The sequence below is a fragment of the Perca flavescens genome, chromosome 7, assembly GCF_004354835.1.
Source record: "Perca flavescens isolate YP-PL-M2 chromosome 7, PFLA_1.0, whole genome shotgun sequence".
NCBI classification, from domain to species: Eukaryota; Metazoa; Chordata; class Actinopteri; order Perciformes; family Percidae; genus Perca; species Perca flavescens.
Window position 1 is genome coordinate 24,972,166 of NC_041337.1, and position 15,164 is coordinate 24,987,329.

A 15,164-nucleotide genomic window follows, 5' to 3' on the forward strand; every position below is an offset into this window, starting at 1 on the left:
GGTGGTAGTGGGGGTGACTGGTTGGGACAGGAGAGGCCTAGGGCGTAGGCAAGAAGGTTTTCATGGGAGGGTGGGTGGATGTGGAGGGAGACAGGACTGAACACTCTGCAACATGAGGGCTTGCTGGGCATGGTGCAAAAGATTACATTCACAACAATATAATAGAAGAAAAGGTGAAGGTTGAAGCATTTCCATAGGTGGTAATTACCTGCAGATGGGCAATGTAGGAGCAACCATCAGTTCAGGCCTGGACACAATTTGTTCATTCATTGTTTTAATCACAGGCTGGACACTTTACCCCACATGGACAGAGGGAACTTAAACCTTTGACCAGGTCTCTCAGTCCATCACAAGTCAGATGCAGCATTGTGTCCTGGCCATCATCAAAAATGCAAGGACTAGTGCTGCAGAGATTAGAGTATTTTTTTATTAGACCAGCATTAGCCAGACATCCTGAATCAATTCATCTTTTCAGTTAATTATCAAACAAAAATGTCAAATATTTGTGTCTGCAGCTCAGCAAGTAGAGTTGTCCACTCATCACAGGGTCGGCGGTTCAATGCCCTGGCCCTCCTGTCCACATGTCAGAGTGTCCTTGGGAAAGTTACTGAAACCCAAATTGCTCTTGATGGTCAGGCCAGCATCTTGCGTGGAAGCTCAAAACCATTGGTTTGTGAGTGTGAGCATTTTGCATAAAAGTGCTATATAAATGCAGTCCGTTTAACATTTGCTGCAAGCTTCTCAAATGTTGAGAAGTTGCTGTTTTTCTAAGCTGTATATCATTGTAAAATATATTTGTTATATTTTTGTATATCATTTATATAAAACCAAAATCTTAACTTTTTTCTCACTTTTACCACGACTGTCCTCCTAAAAACATCATAACCTGGCTCTGATTTCTAGCCCTGGACATCATGAAAATTGGGTATAGTCTGGGACGAACTGAAAGATACAAGAACACTGAAGGGCTGTTAGTGTAGGGGCAGCTGACAGCAGCTGTACTGCTGGATGGAGAAAGGCTGAAAGTGCTGGCAAAATGCCATTCACTCACCAAGCAGCTCGCCCATGGACCAGATCAATACTGGCAATACATGCTAGACTCAGCCATTGGCATCAAACTAAACTTTTAATAATTAAAATAATTTTGAATACACAGCAGCATTGCTGGAAAACGGACTCTTTCAATCAATGCTCACTCAAAATGTCTCTCTCTCTCTCTCTCTCTCTCTCTCTCTCTCTCTCTCTCTCTCTCTCTCTCTCTCTCTGTGCTTTCTATATCTCTTTCTTTTTCCATATATGATCCAGAGGAGCTGTAAGCAGGATTACAGGTGGTGGGAAGAGATGAAGATCAGGAGGAAGGAGAAAAGGAGGGGAAAGAATGGGGTATATGAAATAGGAAGAGGGAAAGGAGGAGGTACAGGCAGGGAGGGGGAGTTGGGAGGTGAGGAAAGGGAAAGCGAATGCAGAGTTGGGGGTTGTTAAGGAAGGTGGAGGAACGAGGTGAAGGAAATGAAATGGAGGAAGTAAAAAAGAAGGTAAAAAAGGAGAAAACAGCAAATGAATGACAAGAGTAAGTAACAGTGTGTGTGTGTGTGTGTGTGTGTGTGTGTGCGTGTGCATACATGCTTGGTATCATCTCCAGTGGCAGCAGCGGGTGGCAGGTGACTTGGGTGACAGGTTAAAGAGGAAAGGGGAAGGAGAGGAGGGTGTACTGCACGCGCTCAGTAGCGTGTCACCAGGCATGCCTGCGTCTCCTTCCTTATCTGACAGGCACACTGCAGAACAGCAAAATCCCCTGCATAAGCCCCTCGAGCACTCCCTCGAGAGAGTGTGTGTGTGTGTGTGTGTATGTGTGCGTGTGTGTTGAAAAAGAGACAGTTTCTTAAACTATAAGGATGCTTGTATGTGTGTGATAATGAGTATGTTTGTGTGTGTGTGTGTGTGTGTGTGTGTGTGTGTGTGTGTGTGTGTGTGTGTGTGTGTGTGTGTGTGTGTGTGTGTGAGAGTGTGTGTGTGTGACAGGGATGGTGAGAATCTCGTTATTTTCCTATCTTCCTGTGTAAAGCCTCCTAATTCCACCTCACCTTCAACACTGCATGACCGCTCAAGGTGATGGGACAGGACAGGCCCGGAGTCCAAACTCAGACACACACACACACACACACACACACACACACACACACACACACACACACACACACACACACACACACACACACACACACAAAAACAGATCCACACAAATCAAGAGTGCAATTACAGGTCAGTCTGCCAAAGGAGAGGCTGTTCTGCAACATTGCAGGGCAAACCTGAGCATTCGAGGAAGAAAGAAGAAATTAGGAAGGACTGGCAGTGTGTGTGTGTGTGTGATGTAAATGTAAGATAGAAGGAAAGGACAGGTGAAAGGGGGTGCACAAACTGTTTGAGAAATCTTTAGAGAACAGAGCTGCTTTTAGCTAACTTGTCTGCAAAAAATGACTGTATATTTACCTTGTAGTATATCTCTAGCACATCAGGACTGATTGTCTTTTTTTTACCACGTGTCGAAGAAAAAAGAAATACTATTATAATATAATATTATTTCTCCACACTTATTTAGTCTGCCTGTAAGGTAAGAAACTGTGACTATTACCTACATATGTACTATTTTCATTTCTTTTGTTGCCTGATTCAATGAATGATTGAATGATTCCATTGTTTAAGTTACAGAAAACATCTTTACAAAAACCTTGTAAAGAAAAGTTCGACCTATAACATTCTTTCATGTGTCCTCACACAATTTTGGCTTCATTGTTCTAAGAAATTTGCCATCATGATAGATTTTTTGTGCAGCCTTCTCTTTTCCACCATTTTAAACCATCTTCACTAACCTCAGGTTCAACTCTTTTGTTATCCATCCATCCATCCATCCATCCATCCATCCATGTGTGTTAAGGTTATCTGCACATATCACATGACACCTTTAAAACCTGAGATCTATTATCTTCCACTGAAGATAACAGATCACCGATAAAACTAGAAGGGCACTCTGAGAGTGCAGACCTTTGCCAAGGCATGCATCTCACAATTGCAGTGTGAATCAGGAACTAATTCTTCCAATTATTCTGTTCCAATTATCCTATCTTGCAATGTTAACAAAAAAATTATTTGTGTATCCGACCCGCCTCTTTGGCCCATACTACATCCTTACGCCAAGTTTTATGAAAACCAGGCCAGTAGTTTACACACACACGCGCACACACACACACACACACACACACACACACACACACACACACACACACACACACACACACACACATATATAGGGCTGTCAAAATTAACGAGATAATGAGTTAACACAAATTTCTTTTAACACCACTATTTTTTTTTAGGCATGAATAACGCATGCGCATTCTGTAATTTAGGCCTCAGGCCACACGGTAGTTTGGGAAATGAGGATTCGGAAAGCGTTGCAGCAGTAAGGAGTTGAATGGCTAGCAGAAACAAAACTCCTTGAGCTGAAGTGGATAAAGAAAAGGGTCTTTTGAATGGCATGTTCAGTTTCAAAGCCCTTCCAGATGGTTCTCTCGACAAGACTAAAGTAATCTGCATGTAATATCGATGTGAATAGAGTTACCACTGGAGTACACCGAGTATCAAATACCACTTGCTTGCTAACCTTTCTTTTCCCACATGTGAGGTTAAACACAAATACATTGTTGCATTTAGCTGACCAATATACTTGTACAATGTGTCTGTTGCTGTAATGCACAAAGTTCATTGTTTTGTGTTGAGCTGCTTAAAAAAAATGGGATGTTTAGTTAACCTTTATAAGTAGGGATGTAACGATACAGTCAACTCACGATTCAATACAATTCGCCATTTTTCAGTGGCTATATGTAACTTTCAGTTTGTGTTGATTCTAGCAGCCACTTTGGAAGAGCAGTAGTGTTTTTACCACATCTGCTGTCGTAAAGGTCTTTTCTTTACGTTGTTCACTGCATCTATTGGCACCTTTCATAAAACCCAAGGACGCTTTACACAAGTACAGGGGTAAAAAAAGAAAATAGTAGGCCAACACAAACTAAATAAAACCAAGTGCTAAATGGAAGGGGATGTAATTGAATTTAGGCTACTGGCATACAACCACGTCTAACATTGTAAAGTTATTTTATGAATGAAATGGACATATTATATAATATAACAGTATTTTATCTTGATAATAAAAGATAAATAAAAAAATAAAGATGAAAAAAAGGCTTGTTTATTGCTAAGGCCATATGGTTAAATTAAAATGATTTATTTAAAATGTAATGACAATAACTTTTAACTACTTTTATTATTATGTAATTTGCCGTTAGACGATAAAAAGAAGCAACACTAGATAGCAGATGGGTATTTTACAAAAACATTGAACTCAACACAAGCTCATGGAGCCATACACAAACACAACACTAAGTCCTGTCTGTGTCCACGCTGTCTCATGTGCAGAGAGTCTCCTCTGTATCTTTAGCAGAGGACTGTTGTACATACCGAGGATGCAATCCTTTTCAGTGAAATACTGTTTATAAAAAAAGTTTATAAAAACATTACATTCGGGTATACAGGCAGGCGCCATCTTTGGAAAACAGTCATGACCAGTCAAACCATGAACGCTGTGCAACCAGTAACCAGTAACCTAGATCTAGCAGGGCGTTCGTGGTTCGACTGGTCATGACAGTTTTAGGGCTGGACCCGAATATTCGAATATTCGTTCAGTGGGTTGGTATTCGATTTGAAAATTTGACATTCGAATATTTTTTTTTTTTTTTTTGGTTTATTTATTTTCTGCATTTATCGCTCGTTCACACTCCAGTCCAGTTGGTGGCAGTAATGCACATTTAAGTTGGTTTGCCAACCGCCAATAAACTACAAAGACGAAGAAGATACTGTCGGTAACTGGTCGGTACACGATGACGCCCACTTCGAGCATTTAGCAAGCTGGGCAGAGAAGCTAGCGGCGATAACAAGTGCGGAAATGGAAAACTGTTTCGCGTTTTTCCGTTGTGATTCGGCCAGAAACTTCAACATTGTGAGGCGAAGAGATCGTTTTGGAATATAAAGCTTGGATATTACATTTCCTTGGACTCTTGGGGATTTATGAAAATCATGTTTTGGTCAAAATACCACTTTGTTGCTGAAAGGACAACGAAAACAGGTATGCATGCACTCTCGGCTGCGCAGATTACGGCTGAATTGTTTTATTTTCTGTTACTTTGTAACAGTTGTGTATATGGCTGTATATTTTAAAGATTTAATGCTTTAAAGTAATAAAAACGCTCATGAGGGGAAGTTTTATCGAGGTTACAGCAACGCCCCAGTCACAAAGTGTCCCGTTGACGGGACTGTGATCCTTGAGAGGTTAAAAGTTTATTAATTCTGAACGCGTCTGGCCTGTCTATCTATATTGCACCAAATACAACACTGTACTCCCTTGTGAAGTCATTTGGATGAAAGGTTCTCAAAATAACACATAGAGATTCCTGCCTTTATTAGAGATAATAATACAATACAGGCCAAAAGTTTAGACACACCTTCTCATTCAATGTGTTTCTTTATTTTCATGACTATTTACATTGTAGATACTCACTGAAGGCATCAAAACTATGAATGAACACATATGGAATTATGTACTTAAAAAAAAGTGTGAAATAACTGAAAACATGTCTTATATTTTATATTCTTCAAAGTAGCCACCCTATGCTTTTTTTTGATAACTCTGCAAACCCTTGGTGTTCTCTCAATGAACTTCATCTCCTGAAATGGTTTTCACTTCACAGGTGTGCTTTTTCAGGGTTAATTAGTGGAATGTTTTCCCTTATTAATAAAAAAGCAAAGGGTGGCTACTTTAAAGAATCTAAAATATAAGACATGTTTTCAGTTATTTCACACTTTTTTGTTAAGTACATAATTCCATATGTGTTTATTCATAGTTGTGATGCCTTCAGGGAGAATCTACAATGTAAATAGTCATGAAAATAAAAAGGAAACGCATTGAATGAGAAAGTGTGTCCAAACGTTTGGCCTGTACTGTATGTTCAGCCCCCTCTCTCCGAAGCTTCGAATATTCGATACTCATTACTACCGAAGCTTCGAAGCTCAAAAAATGGTATTCGGACCAGCCCTAGACATTTTTCCCAAGATGGCGCTTGCCTTTATACCCGAAAGTAATGTCTTATAAACTATCTTTTTAATAAACTGTCTGTACACTTACAAAGTTCTCAATGCTTCGGTTTACATGTAGGGACCCTCATTATGCTACAGTGGAAGTGTGGTGCTATTTTGAGCCTTGTTAGTGGTATAAAATAGCAATTTATTTTTACTTTACCACTGCCCTGAAAGCCTAGTGTTAAGCCAATCAGCGGTTCGTGCTAGCTTGTTTCAATTACCACCAAAACATATCCTAGAGAACAGTTGACTCAGTACACGTGTTATTAACACCTAGGTTTATTTTGCAACGGAATTGTCCTTTAACCGTGTTTAAGTCAGCTAACGTTACTAGCTAACTGCAGGCTAACGTTACCTGCTGTGTAATATTAGCTAGCGTCATGCCCTGGGCGGTTTAAAAATTGCATCACGATTAATTTTTTTTATCTCAACCGGTTGTAATCTTTACACATTTAAATCAATTTTAACTGATTCACAATGCATGGTTACATCCCTATTTATAAGTGTAAAGAGAACACTACATTGTGTTAGTATTACCAAGTAATGTTACATTCAGGTAAAAATGCGCATCTTTTGTTGCTTGATGGACTTGAATTTATTTTGCTTTCATATATATATATATATATAAAAATAATGGTAACTTCCAAATAAAGGGCAAGTATCATGTTTGTTTTTTTATTTAGAATAATTGAAAAAGAAAACAATAATTAAAAACTAAAATAAACTAATGAAAGTTTGATGATAACAGCCTTTTGCTTTTTATTTAAATGAGGGAACAACCTCCACTAGCGTCTGTCCCCTCTGGCTATCTGGGAAAAAGTCAATATTTCAAGAGAGCAGAGACACTCATTAAATATTTCAAACAAAGGAAAACTGACATTGCTTCCCAGTGTCTCTCTCTCTCTCTCTCTCTCTCTCTCTCTCTCTCTCTCTCTCTCTCTCTCTCTCTCTCTCTCTCTCCCCAAACATCATCATTTCTCTGTGGCTTATCTTCTTCACTCAAGACACCCATAAAGAGAAAAAGGACAAATAGGAAGCCAACCAGCTAATAGACCAACACTGACAGTCCAAGAGAATATAAGCATCCTGTGGTCTATACAGTATGTACATGCACATATTATGTACCATACTCTCCTAAATCTCCTAAAATCATTTGTTTTCTACTTTCTAATGAACTGGTAGATATTTCAGGCTGCGAACAGGGTTAACAGTAGGGTTAATGGGTTTTCCCACTGAGGAAGGGTTGAGATGGGGGTTAATGGGTTTTAAGGTGTGGCAGTGGATCAGTGTATAGCCACTGTAACCATAAAGTTACCTTGGTGGTCAATTCATCACCAGGCAATCAGCAGACCCACCTTGAACCCACAGGAGTTGTTAGGTTAAATAAATGTTCACTTTGCTGGTCTCTGATGTCAAATGATTGAACACACTTAAAGAACGAATGCAACCTTTGACCACGTGGTGAAAGCTATTTAAACGTATGCTGTTCTAAACACTCTGCCTGTCTGTTTCCTGGGGAAATCTTCTGACACACCGGAAGCGTCGTGTTTTAAATTTGCATCAGCCGTAGTGTGTATGGAATAAGAGCTAGGAAATTAGCATGAGCAGCAATACATTTACAGAAACTCAAGAACATGCCGGATGAAAGGAGAATGTCCTCCCCCTAAAAAACGCCCACATAAGTTGTTTGTTCAAGCAGCAATTAGGTACGATGCACATTTTACATTTAAAGTGGCAGCGCTTTTTAGTGGCCATAGTAATTATGACGGGAGCAAAACAGCAAGTAAGGTGACGAAGTATAAGAGGGCCAAATTCTGCATAGGTAGGTTAGTTGGGGTGGTGGATGGCTCAAAGAAACACAGGACTTTCACACAGGAGACAGGGGTTTGTGTCCCGTTTAAAAATGTACTTTAGGGAACCAATGGAACTACGTCACGTTCTAGGTCACGTGCATAACCGGAAATGAAGCAACGTAACAAATGTACTGATTTTAACCCAAACTGAAGAATCTTTTTCTAAACATTACCAATAGTTTTTGTGCGTAAGCGTTACCAAACTGCGACCGTTATAATTATATAATGTGGCTGGTTGTGGCTTGTTTTCTGGCTAATTATGTAAATATCAGACTAAAGCTTAGTGAAAAAGAGGTAACCTAGCACTCCTGCTAATACCTGAAATAGTTCATCAAATCATAAAAAGTAATGTGCTAACATTTCATGTTCAATGTGGCAGCTATTTATCGAAGCTAGTTAGCTTTGTTTAGTAAGCTGCTGACCTCTTCAAAATCATGATGCCATTGACATATTTGTCATTAAATTTATAATTTGTGTTCATTCAAGTTTGCTACTTCACTAATTTGCAATTAAACATATGTAACCTAATTGTTAACTGCAATGTACAATCTGTCATGTCATCAATGGATGACAATGTGAGGATCTTAATATTGAGTTGAGTGGCTCCTTCTATGTCCAACACTTTTTTGGATGTGAGCACATTTAGCTTTTTGACCCTACATCACAAGTAGCATTCAAAAGATAATGTCACAACCCGTCTTAAAAGATACTCAAGCAGAGATGAGGAGCAGCTACAGACGTCTGGTAAACTCACTTCTCTCTAACTCCACAAAAAAGATTTTCATTTTGGAACTTGTAGTCTTTAAACCCAACCAACACTGACTTAAATTATATCACTTGAGGACATTTATCAGAATCTACACAGCTCCCTCTGGAGCCATTAAGCCCTTTATACAACTTTATTTGACCTGTAAGACTTTGATGTGTAAAAAAAGATGGCTCTATGTCAAATCTTTACTGTAATAAGCCATTCAGTAAGAAAACCTGTTCAAGAAAATGCATTCATTTATACAATCGCTGTCAAGTGGAGGTTTCCATTATAACCATCAAGACATGTAAGTAAACTCTAACTTAACACCATCTCAGTAGCGACCAAGATGAAAGACCTGTGTATGACCACATATTACCACAACACAAGACAACTATCATGTAACACCTTGGTGGACCATTCACTGCACACCGAACACACCTTACTGCAAAGGTAAATTAAGGGTTAATGTGCGGTTCAATGGTATGGTAATGGAAGGGTTAGTGTAGGTTAGGGTGGGTCTGGGGTGGAGGGGTTATAAAGACCAGAAAGACCTGGGATTACAAGCCTGAATAGGTGAAATGACAGACAAAATGCACACCTGTGAGTTTGAAAACACATATTCACCCACTCACACACAAATCACGCTGGTGATAGCTAAAAAAAGAATATGCTGATACTACAAATAGCATAAAAGACTAAAGATATTTAAAGCTTTTATAAAAGGCAGATGGATTGTCATAAAGAGGATGAAGAAGAGGAAAAAAGAGGGGTGGGAGAAAGGATGAGAGCAAGGCAGAGTGGCATGGGATAAGCCTCTGTCATTAGTTGTGGGATTTCAGCAAAAACCTGCAGAAAAGGCAGCAGTAAATGAGATTAGAGAACAAAAGTAGCAGAGTGTGGCAGAACGGAGAGTAAAGAGAGGAGTGGAGGGATGAGCCACACAATAACCGCAGGTGTAAAAGGACCAAAGACTTCTAATCTTCTTCAGTCCACTGTTTTTTGTTTTTTTATTCACCACTGATTGATAGTCTGGTAAAATCCCTATAATGCTTTATTGTGCTTCTGAGCCTTGCACAAAAGCTTTTAAAAGCAAAAACTGGTCACCTTTCAAAGCTATAGCATGTACGCAGACCTCATTATGTTCCCAAGTTGAAAACTTAACTTCAGTGTGACTAACCAATGCCAACTGAAAAAGACAGATTCTCTGCAAAAGCAATAATAAATCCCTCTAAATCCCCCACTTCCACTATGGACCATCAGGAAATAAAGCATCCAAGACACACATTCCCCCACATTTCAACATTTTCCCTTTTCCTGATTTATGCTCAGATGAATCAGCCACTGATCAAATCCAATCAAAAGGTAATAAACCCACAAAATGTTCTCACTTGCATGTGCTCCCAAAATCCACACTCCTTCTCTCAGGCCATGCTATTATGTTACTCAAGGAAATGGCCCTAATGATCAACATAGATATGAAACCACAAATACAGCAGAGTTGACACACATACAGAGGAAGTCCAACACAAGCACATACACAAGGTATTCCCCAGCTTCAGTATTAATTCAAGAAACTGAAATCATCCCGCTTTTTTGGCTCAGTTATCAAGAACCATTGAATAGATAATTATAACCAGTCATCACTCTCACATTTAAACTTGTACCCCAGCGCACAAACTACTTCCTACATCAGCTACTTGTTAAATGAAAACCTCTAATAAATATATGTACTAATATGGCCATAGATCCTCTTGGTAGAAAAGACAAAGAGACAGATACTGGAGCTACTGTCAAATAAAATGGAAATCTCACCTTCATCAGCAGTTTCCTCTGCCTGCGTCCCGGTTCAGTCCTCAGCCCCTCCTAGTCACTTCCCCCCTTGGCAGGTGCCATCATGGTCAAATAGTCCACAGGATAGGGCTCTAATGTCCTACGTCTCTCGCTCTTTCTTATACTCCCTCTCTGTGTCCTGTTGAGATTTGGATCACCATGAGAAAAGCAGCATGTGTGTGTGTCAGTGTGTGTGTGTCAGTGTGTGTGTGTGTGTGTGTGTGTGCGCACAACTCCAAAGGTCCTGGAATTCCTGAGTCCTGCGCTAAAGAGCGAGCGTGGTTGAGCTCTCTCTCTCTCTCTCTCTCTCTCTCTCTCTCTCTGCACTCCTTTTCTTTTTCCTCTCGCTCCCGGCGGGGCAAAGAGGAGGGGAAGACAGTCGGGGTGGGACGGAAGACAGAAGCTGCTTTCAGCCAACTCTTTCTCTATCTCTTCTTTCTCCCTCTCTGTCCTTCTCCCTGAGTCTGTCTTTTTTCCTAACTTTTTAGTGGTTCTCCTTTGGCTTGTTCTCTGTGACAGATACTGTTTCACTGCTCAGCAAGGCATGAAAGCAAAGCTCTCTCTATCACACACACACTCACACCCTCCTCTTTCTTTCAGCGCCACTCCCTCTTCCACAGTCCAGAGGTAAAGTCATTCCCTTGCTGTGTCACCCAGCCGCAGTGTCTTTCTCCTGCTATTATGATTCAACATGCTTCATCACCAAAGGTTCAGTACTGCGTGGGTCCATGTGTCTGTGTTTTTTTACGGATCCAGCAAACCCTGATAAAGATCAGGGTGGGACTGAGATAAGGGTGCACTTAACACTTGGATTTAGTTTCAGTTTGAGGTTACTTCACAAAATTAACAATTTTTTAAAAATGTCAATTCATCCAGGAGTTCACTGTTCAACACCGAAGGTGTTTAAAGAAACATCTAAGAACAAGTGGTTGAGTTCAAGGCTCGGGCCATAATAACCAAGCCCGCAACCCTGATTATATTTGCCCTTTTCACTTTTGCATTGCAACTTAAAAAAAAAAAAAAAGATTAAGGATTTGGGGGAAGCTTTTGTAGCATGTGTTTCTCTTGTCTCAATGAAGAAGAACAGTAATGAGCTTTGAGCATGAAACTTCAATAGCTTCTCTAAATCCTGCATCTTCTGGGAAAAAAAACCTGGGTGGGTTTGATGGTACAGCCTATATTCTTCCCTTCAGCCATAAATGTCTCCCAATTCAAAAGTTAGCTCTAGAGAGTGGGGGTTAAATGCACTGGCGGCTAACAATTCTGATGCTGTGGTCGATCCACAAATGATAAACCTCATCGCCAGCCAACAACGCTGATATTGGAGAATATTGGAGTGAAAAGGTTTTTCAAAGTCAAATATTGACTTTTTTTAAATTCTCGCTTTCTAAAACATCTTTTTTTTTTCTTCATTTATTTATTTATTACAAGGACAGTGCATATTAATAAACATTTCTGTCAATATGCCAGAGTTAGCCAGAAGGCTATTTTTCATCTGCAGTCCCTAGACAGATGGTAAAAGTCAGTCTGCAATTGGTTAAGGTCAGGGAAAGATTATGGTTATGGCAAATACATTATGAATATGGTATGTTGAGGTTTGTGCAAATATAATTAATTGGATAAGATTTGGGTATGGTTAAGGTTAGACAGCTAAAAAAATAAATAATTTAGGGTCAGGGAAAGACTGTGATTACGGTTATAAAGAAGGCAAACATTAATTGTGGGTCTGTAATGGGACACAAAATGTGGTCTCCAGCATGAAAGCCTTGGTACACAACATTCCCATCCACCACCTCTTCACCCTGACTTTCTGCCATGCTCCATATAGAGCATACTGCTTCTTGCATTTGAACTCAACAGAGGCACTGGACGTAAATCCTAGTTATACATGACAGAAATGGTTTCCCCTAATTCCATAGTGGAGTTATAACATTTTGGGGATCACTCTAAACTGAGGACAGGTTCAACATGAGAAATGGGGTGGCGATCACACCACCAAGTCACATTTACTCGTCCATGCTAAAGGGGGTCTGAAGCTAAGGGACATAGTGACTCCTCATAGGGCTTGTTGGTGATCTGCCTTTTCAAGTGGTTTGCTTTGTTACAAATGACAGACATGTAGGCTACTTGTAAAATTCAAAATGCAGGTTTTCAAGACAAAATATCTCATCTTGTGTAGAGAATAACAGTATGCAGCTTTAAGCCTTAATATAATTTAAATAGGTGGGTTGTAGAAATATTCACCCCCGGTACAGTTAACGTGGGGGTCCATGGGGATTGATTTGCCTCAAGTGGCCACTCGAGGAACTGCAGTTCAGCCCCAGAGCTGCTGCTTCAACAACACATTACAAACATCATTTTCAGCATTTTAGTGAGATATTACTAATTACCTAAATAAAATATACTTCACCTGACACAAACAAGCAATAACTTAATTCAGTATCAGGGACAGTCAACCAACTTCATCTTAGCTTAAAAGAAAGATTAATGTTACCTCTTGTGATATTAAATTTAAATCTATGTAGGCCGCCGTTAAGGTGAGTAGTAGCTATTCAATCACAATAGCTAACTTCAAGCTTTTGTTCACCATAGCACACTTTTGTGTTCCACAAAATTATTGAAGAGGGAAAATAACGTTCTCAGACTTAACGACCTCGCTAATGATGAGTTGGAAAACTTGTTACCTTAGCTTGACCACTAACAGGACAATAAGTTTGTTTATTCAAAAGATGCATTTGTACTACCAGCTGCGGTTGATCAGAAGTGCATGCAAACCATTTCTTTGTTAAATAAAAGTTAAGCTTTCTGTCCCCTCAAAGGTCAGCACTGTCAAGATGGTGTGCTATTGGTCAACAATGTTAATTTGCATGTCACCCAGTTCACCAAAGTTGCAAGTTGCTTATGAGGCAGTGTCTTAGTCAACACAGTATATTACTTGCACACCTGTTAATGATTTACTTATAAGACATCGACAGTCTAGAGCAAAGTACTGTAATGATATGTATGTGAAAGTAAATCAATGAGAGAGACAGACAGAGGGAGAGACTGAAACCAAAAGAGACAGATAGAAATAGAGAGTGCAATATGAGGGTGAAAACCTACACCTCATGGGACACGCTCACACAAAAAATAGACTAATTTATTGTATTTATAATCAGGCCCCAGACACACACACACACACACACACACACACACACACACACACACACACACACACACACACACACACGGAGATCCACACTCATGCAGGTACACACATACACACACAAACACCTGCTGATGGATTGTCATGTAAGCTCAAATGCATGCACACACACAGAAACAGGGAGGCATGTGCAAAGCAAATTCTTGTTTCTCTCATTCACACACACACCCACACACACACCCACACCCACACACACACTGTGTGCAGTCTGTCTGGCGTCTAGCTGGCACCATTCAGACGGCCATCTCTAGAGGCAGCAAAGGTAGCCAATCACAACTGCAGCCGCTTTCATTATCACACACATACACTAGGTCCCTGGGAGTGTGTGTGTGTGCATGTGCGTGCGTGTGCGTGTGTGTGTGTGTGTGTGTGTGTGTGTGTGTGTGTGTGTGTGTGTGTGGAGGGGGAGGGGGGGGGTTACAGTAAAATAGACCAGAAAAATAACATAATAAAATAAGATTACAGGAAACAGAAAGAAAGTAAACACTACAGTGATAAAGTGGTATCAACAGATAACTGCTGTTAGCAGTTTCTGCTGTAAACAATTTTAATCCAGCTGTGCTGACTTAAGCTACACTATAGTCTAACAGTTATTATGGTCATTGTGTAGCACTCAGACCACCAAGCAGTGACCTGGAGACCAGTTCATTTCTACATTGTTTTCTACAAATTAAACTGCTCTGTTTTTCTATCAACCCCTTCCCATCATCATTTTATTCAAGAGACTGCACCATTGCTATGCATGTTTTATTCATATGGCTCTTTTTCACTTTTATTTAAAAAATTTGATATAAAAAATTAATGATACAAGATCCTGGAAATTATTGGATTTTAAAAATACCATTTGCTTCGGTGAACCTTGTATAAAATCATGTATGATTTCTGCTGGCCATTTCCCATTTTGTTTTAAATATGTTTTTCTACTTTCCATGGAACAATTAGCCTTTCTTTATCAGTGGTTTCATTTGTTGGTGGAAATTATATAAATCTCTTACAATTAACTATGTTTTAAAAAAAAAAGTATACAAATATTGGCCTATAAGAATAATCCTCAAAAGGACCTGCCCACCTCTCCTCCACCATGGTTTCCATCTTCTTGGTGGGTTTGTTGTTTGTTTAATTCCTTCCTTCCGTCCTTCTCTTTCTTTCCTTAGCACATGTGCACTTCATGCGTGAGTTTTTTTTCTCACATAAACTGATACCTGACACCAGACACAAAGGCTGATAAGCCTGCAAAACACTCTCTGATGTCACAAACCGGACATAAGCGTGAACAAATGTCACGCTGTGCTGATAACATCAACATCTCCACCACTGAGCCGGCCCATAATTTCCA

At 39.8% G+C, this 15,164-nt stretch overlaps 1 protein-coding gene across 1 annotated transcript in view; it reads right to left on the bottom strand.

Annotated features, from left to right (window-relative positions):
• The window catches only part of sema3b (sema domain, immunoglobulin domain (Ig), short basic domain, secreted, (semaphorin) 3B), an 82,222-nt gene extending 71,306 nt beyond the window's left edge, over positions 1-10,916 (bottom strand). Inside the window, exon 1 of the mRNA XM_028582167.1 lies at positions 10,606-10,916. The gene's annotated coding sequence lies outside the window, so the exon portion shown is untranslated. The remainder of the gene's footprint in view (positions 1-10,605) is intronic.
• Between the last annotated feature and the right edge of the window lie 4,248 nt (positions 10,917-15,164).